Source organism: Aptenodytes forsteri, unplaced genomic scaffold (genome assembly GCF_000699145.1).
Source record: "Aptenodytes forsteri isolate BGI_AS27 unplaced genomic scaffold, ASM69914v1 Scaffold138, whole genome shotgun sequence".
NCBI classification, from domain to species: Eukaryota; Metazoa; Chordata; class Aves; order Sphenisciformes; family Spheniscidae; genus Aptenodytes; species Aptenodytes forsteri.
The window spans coordinates 865,346-873,406 of NW_008794014.1; positions in this window are offsets into that span (position 1 = coordinate 865,346).

The following is an 8,061-nucleotide window of genomic DNA, read 5'->3' on the forward strand; positions in this document are numbered from 1 at the left end:
CCAAATGGTCTGAAACTGTGAGGAAAAAAAAAGAAGCTTCTTGTACTTTAGACACATTTTCCATAGTATTTCCATAGCACTAATTTCCAAGAAAAGCTGGTATTTCACTGAAAAAGTAAAGTTTTCTATTAAAAATAATCAAAATTCTGTGATTTTTTAAATGGGTATATCGGCTTTCATTTTAAGGACTCAAACTTATTTTCCAGCCATCCTGCTTCATAGTTACTACCTATCAGTAGGAAATGAATAGCTATTCTCAGTAAGGAATTAACTGAGAAAAAGAGCAAATGGCTGGAGGACTAGATTTTAAGGGAAAGCCTTGGAAAATCATTTTGGTTTTTTTGTGAAAATCAGCAACGACCTGTCAAACTCTTCACTTCTCCTAGTGTTACTAGTTTGGAAAAAACAGAGCATTTATTTTGACAGTTTTAAATAAGGTGTACACACTAGATTCATCCCACTCTGGTATGCAGTTGTGTCGTTTAAATAAGAACCAAGGCTTATTTTGTGTCTAATGGCAAGGAATGTATTTGTCGAGAAGACTGTTCAATTTTAGGTGACCTGATTCAGCCTTTGCAGATCCTCATCTCTTTCTATTGATAACTAATTTAGGTGACTCCTGCAAGTGCCTAAAGCCAAGTGTGCAGAATATCCATATCTATGAGTATTACATCAGGAATGCAGTTTCCAAAACTAAGAAAACAAGTTTTATCAACCATTCTGCTTGTACTCCAAAGCAGAATGTTCCATATGAGATTTGCTTGATTTTTAATGATGAATGTATTCTTTGCTTTAGAGTGGCAAGTAACAACAAGGGCTTTGGACCACTAGCTTCATCCCATTAGAGACCAAAAAATCCACTCTGAACAGGTGGCTGCTGCATATGCATGGATCAGTCGTGTACGATATGTTGGAATGGAGGTGATCAGCCTTGCAGGAAATGGGAACTCTGTGGAGCACTCATCTCCCATTTGCAGTCTCTTCAGCGAGGTGCAACTCAACCATCTCCAGCCTTACAAATGGTATTATACAGCTTCATGAAGACTGTTTGGAAAACTCATTGAAAGAATATGCATGACTTAGTTGTGGTACATATGGTTTTGCAAGATTACAGTTTATGTTGTCATTTGTGGCATTGTCTCTTTTTTTTTTATTGTTCTATTTTCGTGTTTTCAATAGAGTATTCTCTTTAATTATAGTGCAGTATCCCCTTTCAGTAAGAAAAGAATTTAAATGAACTTGTGAAAAAAGCAAAGGACTGGAAAACAAGAGACCAATTCAATTGTTCCCAGCTCTGCCACAATCCTTCGTGAGATTTTAGAAGATTCACTTCGTTATCTCTGGAGCTTATTTTCCCTGTCTGTAAAACTGAAGTAGTACTACTCCCTGTGTATATTCTCCCATCACAGAAACGATAAGAAAAAGAATAAATCACTTACGACAGGTTTTATTGCTCTTACTGTCTGTGTCACTGGAGTGCATTCTGATAAACACAGTATATTTTAGTCTAATCATTACATTATATTAATAAACTAAACAGTGTCAAAGCTCAGTCACTGTCCCAGGGACCAGCTGGTGAAGGCTGCCCACAACTCTTAAATTATTTTAGCCCCCAAAACAAGATGACTGCATCCTCCTATTTATTGGGAATAATCCCCGGTACAAGCTAGACTGTAAACTCTCCAAGAGTCACTCAGGAGAGAGTTAGTTTGCTTGGGCTGTCAAAAGCAGAGATGATCAAGATCCAGCTCCGCTGACTGCACTTGTGCTTTGATGCTATTTAATGTATTACTACAGACAAAGCCATTAAGAAAGGATGGGATGGGATGGGATGGGATGGGATGGGATGGAATAGGATAGGAGCGTTGTGGATGACCCATTGTTTACCCATACCCGTATCGCTGGAGGGCACAAATCTCTGCAGAGTTCCTTAGGACTTCAGCGAATTGAACTTACTGATAGGTAAGAAAAGGTGCATGGTGTATAAAACAAGGTTTTTTTTCCTGCAGCAGTGATTGCTGCTACTGAGAAAAAGTTTACTATCAGAGATTACTGTGCTCGAATGAAAATGCGGACACAGGTGCCTTAATACTTGAGCTGGGATAAGTTTTACATAGCTGTAAAATGAGCTTCAGCTTTTAAGTTACTGTCTTTTTCTTTACAATAATAATCTCTTCACTTTTACAAGCTCTATATTATTTTTAGGTAAGAAAACACTATAAAGTTCATGTTTTATTGTTCCTTGCAGTTATATAAATTACATTTGGCCAAAATAAATGTAATTCCTACTGTGCGAACTGAGAACCCAGAATGTTGATTTTCCTCAAGTTATAAACAATGTGAAGATATGTTATACTGGGTCACAATTTTCCACTGTACAGCAAAATATATAACTCACTTTTAATAACAAAACTGCAATTATCATTAAAGTTTCCTACTCCATGGAGCACATATTATGTTTCTCTGCACAGCAAGGGATATCCTTTCTATGTACCACAATTTCTAAAATATTGTTTGACTGAATGAAAAATATTTTAGTGATTCATTAGTAAAACAGCTGTCATTTTGAAAAATTATTCAAATTAGTCTGTATTTTTATTACTAGTATTGAATTCTTTTTGCAGGCTTTTTTTTTTCTTTTCTTTGTGGATCAAATATTGCAGTACATGTTTGTACCTCTTTCATCTTCTTGTTGCCATGGTTTTTGGAAAGGGAACTTTGGAGAATTATTTATTATTTTGATTTCTCTGGTGGCTGTCGGAAGTTAGAGGCACCTCCTAAAATTTAACATGCCTAGTTAGGAAATCCACAATGTTCATTATGATACTTTCATTCATTAAGTTTCTAATTATGGGTTTTCCAAACCATAGACTTTCCCAAAAGACTATTGACAGGATTTTCTAAAGCACTTGGCTTTGACCTAACACTGCTGCCATTCACATCCATGGTAAAATACCCGATGATGTCAGTGGAACTACTTAGGCCAATACTGAGTGCTTTTGAATATCCTCTCTTAGAAGTACTACCTGACTATGCCATAAAACTTCATCTAAATCCTTCTTCGAACCACAGCACCTCTGTCTACAAATTCCTGAGGTCATTAAAAGTCTTTGAGAAGAAATGGTCATTGCAGCATACCTGGAAGGTTAGTAAACCCACGCTCTGAGAGGACAAGAAAGAAAACTTGAGAATCCTGTCCTCTTCCCAAAAACACGCTTGCAGCAGCTAAATGGCATGAAGAAGCTCCATCATAGAATCATAGAAAAATTTAGGTTGGAGGGGACCTCTGGAGGCCACAAATCCAACTTCCTACTCAAAGGCATGCTAACTTCAAAGTAAGATCATACTTCCAAGGGTCTCACCCCACCAGGCTTTGAAAATCTCCAAGGATGGAGATTCCATTTCCTCTCTGGGCAACCTGTTCCAGCCCTTAACTCCTCCTGTGAATATTTTTTCCCCAATGCCCTGAGTTTTCTTTGTGTCACTTTTAATGACTGCCTCTTTCCCTTTAACTGAGTAACCCCTATCTTGAACACATAGAGAATAACAAGGAAATTACAGAGTTCCTCAAATAAACTCCAAAATATTTAGGGCATAAAAGCTTAGTAACGACACATTGACTCCCTCAAGACCCTATCAGTGCCAAGTGTAATGTCTAAAGTGTTGACAGTAAACTGACTGCACAATGTAGCCTTCAACAATGCATTTGGCACTTGTGTGACCATCTGTGTGCAGCCCGACAAACTTGGAGCTGCTGCATTAGTATGGGATTCATCTCCCAAGACTTTAGTCTGTAAAAGCTGAATGTCTTATCTAAATTAGGCATTGAGGATCTCCCCTTGATGGGAAGAGAGAGAGAAAGAAAAAGAGAACGTCACTTAATTTTGGGAACAAATCAATATTTTGTGTAAGACTCCTGTAAAAATACAACATCTGGACCTGGTGAATGGGTGATCTTGCAGGTTCAGTTCAGTATTGAGATGAATTCAACACAGGGAAAACAAAACAAAAATCAAGCAAGAAAGGAAAAAGAATGGCCTGAGATACACATCTTTGTATCGAATATCTACTATGGTGCCTCCAAATACACCCTGGATTATGGGATGAGTTTTTGTCACTCCATCCCACAGTGTAAAGAAGACAGTGGTCTTTGTGAAGCCACCACTTGGCAGCTGTCCTACACTGATCTTCTACAGTCCAGCAGCAAATACTCTCTGGAGCTGGGGAGCTGGTGCCTCATTAGGAGAGCCCTGCTCAACCTTCTGTCATAGCCCTTTCCTGTGTGTGGACCCACTGTTCTTCCCCATGCCCCTTATGATAGCTCTTGGTCCATAAAGTCTCCAGGAGTTGTGAAAAGGAAGGAGAAGGCCAAAGAAGCCAGGAAGTTAAATGCAACATGTCAGCTTGTTTCGTAAGAATGGGGTAGTTGCGCAAGTTGTGTATATAAGGACAATGACACTCATGCAGATGTAGGAAAAAAAAATGTTTATCTGAGTTACTGTAAGGGAAGATAAATATTTTAGTTAAAAGAAAAGAAAAAGAAATGTAGATAGTTTGTCATTTCAAGTGTTTCTTTTTTCGCAACTTCTGCGAATTGTGGGTATAAGATGGTCATCTGGTCAGTTTGGCTGTCTCGGCAAAGGTAAGTGTTCTGCTTTAGGGAATGGCTATTACCCTAAAGGCAAAAGGTGCAGTGGCTGGTTTCCACAATGCTCGGAGCTAGCACAGTCTAGCATGGACTGGCAATGCTCCTCCTACAGGGCATGTTATCTTGTGCTCTGTGTGACACCTCTTTAGTCCTGAGACACTCATTGTTTATTTGTGTCCACGGGGGGGAAAAAAACCCACACCAAAAAACCAAACCTATCCTAGATGCGCACATCATTTTTGTCTCCAGGGGAATTAACTGGTTTAGTTTAAAAGAGACTCTGGGAGCAAACTAATGTAATGAAGTGTTAATGGGAGATGAGGGAGCAGACCGAGGAGCTAAGGTATTCAGTGACATCAGTTCTGTGTGTCTCTCTCCAACAAGTAATCATAAAGGTAGGCTAAGATGGGTAGTGGAGTGAATGTCTCATAAGAATAGATAGAAGTATTATTGTTGCAAGAAAACTTTACCATGTATATTATCCATCTGTGGGTGCAGTTCTTATGGAGATGAGAGAAGAAATAGCATATGTAGGTCATAAAGCTTCAATTTGACATAAGCTAGTATATAATAGTTAGCAAAGGTAATACAAAACATGGAAAAATGCAGGGATCAATCCTACAGGATCCTGCTTGCAGGAAGGAGATAGTGGGGGAAATGCATTCCCTGGCTGAAATATGAATTACCTAGAGCTGAAGAAAAATTGGGGAGGTGGGAGAAATAACACTTCCTTCTCCCCATTCTTAAACATTTTTCTCGTATGAAATAGAAAAAGACTAATAAATATAGACCTGATTCCCTACTGTCCCTCAGCAGGTGTCTTTTTTTAAATTTTAAAAGTCGAATTTTATTCTTTCTTGGCACAGGGGTGAGCCATATTTGAGGAACCAGAGAGGAGAGAATCACTTAAAAGTGATTCTTTTTCACACTTGTCTCTTCAGGCTGGAAGTCTACATGGTAGAATTAGTCTTCAATCTAGTAGTATGAGAGCTTGAGAAATGTGCAATGTAGGGACAGTTTGCTATAGACCTTCTCTAAAGCTCAGCTGAGCTTCATTAGCCCCCCTAGGAACTTTCTTCCCTGCTGAGAAGAAACATTGAAGGAAATGCTTGTGTTTCTTGAATTACTTTAGGTTACAGCAATTTACCCCTTTCTTTTTTAGAAAGATTTTGCTCTGCATGTTGGGATTTTACTACCTCTATTCATCATAATCACAAAGCTAGTAGAAAAGGAAACTTTTTTTTAGCACTGTGGTATTCAGGAGGAAAGATAATTTCCTATTTAGTAAATTATAATTTTTTTTTTTTTGGCACAACATTTCCCTCAGTCTTGATACTCTGCTAGTCCCCAAACATGGCAGGATTGATGAAACTTGAGTGAGATCATGGTTTACTGAAAGACGTTTCAATGCTCACAAGGCTGCAGCAGAGTAACTGAGCTGGGAAGAAATCTCTGTAGATCCCCTGCTCTTCCTCTCTGACCCCAAGCAGGATCCACTCCACTTCAACAGTCTCTTAGGGAACCTATTAAACCATTTGTGGGTCTTTTGATTAATTACTGCTATTGTACATCTACATTGCACATTCAGTAAACACATGCAATCTCTGCACACCTTTTGTTACTATTCAGGTACTGACTGGCAGCTGGATGGAGGAACCTCTGAAGAAAACACGTGAACTCCAGGGGATCTGCCAAGACAAGGGCAGGCTGAGGAGCTTCAATTACAAATTCTTCAGGGTATGAAAATCAAGTGGTTAGTGCATTTAGAACCATTGTACAATATGATATTGCAAGGAATAATGCTAAGTGCTAACAGGGGATGCATTCAGCACATAAACATGCTTCATATTTTCATATTCATATGAACCCAACTTCATATTTTACTATTTTGTCTCTGCAGTAAGGCTATAGTAAGGTCTGGTTTGGGGGATCAAAGCCAGGTCCCTCCTATTGCACAAATTTTTCCAAGCTCTTCAGCTAAAAGTTAGGGCTTTTTGCTCCTACTATGGTTCCTGAAAGGCTATCCACTAAATTTTCTGATGTTCAGAAAGTGATCAGCCTAAATTCTTTGCCTTTTTTTAATCCATTTTTTTAAATCCAAATATTATTGTTATGGTAAGTTTTTCCATTCATACTAATTTTTAGGCAGATATAATTTCTACTTTCAGCCTTCAATTCATCAAGCTGCATGAGTAATATTTAATGTTTTCTGTTAGAATGGACTCTACCATCCCTCTGGTACCGCAATGCAATTTGGCTTCAGGGATGACACTTCTACAGGACTGCAGGCAGAGGTAGAAACTGAGAGCTACTCACTGTGAATTTATCATTTCTATTGTATTACCTTTGGTATCGTTTGAGCCAAATTCACATAAGACATGCCTTCTATGAGCCCTTTGCAGAAAAATCAATGCTACTGGGGACACTGCACCAAAAAGCTGGTAGAATCAACAGGTCCCTGCACTGAGATCTTTAGCAAAGAGTTTTGTTGTATCATGCTGGTGGTGAGCTGCCCGATCCTCAGTGCAGACTGGCTATTGCTAGTGGGAATGAGGAAATTTAAGGAAATAACTGACCCACTCTTTTCTGTAGCTAAAATGCTGGTAGAAACAACTATTAAGTGAGGAAGAGAGACAATAGTACTAATGTGAACTTGTTTTGGCACCCAGCTCAGAGCGAGCTATAGATTACAGGTTGAAAATGACATAAATTCATGTTATCTATTTTTGCTCTGAAAAAGCTTTGTGCCTTCCACGGAGACATTGTACAGCCTCACTATATAGCATCACTCTGTCCAGACATTTGTTCGATAGAGTTTTTGGAGAGGGCTGATTGTAGGCTTCCCACAATGATAAAGGGGTGGGAAGGAGTTTCAGAAGGCAGCTGGCTGGCTCAGTGCATGTGGAAATGATTACTTTAATGGTGCTTTTATTTTATAGAATTATTAACAATGTTGGGGGGGGAGGCTAGATGCCTTGGAAAGGCGTCTTTTTAAATTATTGTAAATGTAAACAAAGAAATTAAATAAATCCATATATTTGTCATCTCCCTTACCAGATCAGATAGCACGACAGTAGACAAAGCCACACCAAATACAGCTTAGACACGCGATCAAGTTGCTGCTACTTAACTAGTATCATGCATCAACCGAGCTGTGGTATAAGCTCTAACCACAGCTCCACCCCCAGCAACTCATACCTTCACACATCCATGGTGCAGGGTTGCAGACAGCAGAACGGAGGTCCACCCTGATTGCAGGATGATGGCTTTTCCCTGCAGCCTCTTGCTGCTGCAGCCCTGCCTGAGCTCCCGGTTCTCCACCTGCTTCTCTTCTGCCTCTACTCCTTGCTCATGTACTGGCTTAATAATACCCACAAAGAGTTGCTGCAGTTCCACCAAGACAAGAAGCAGGG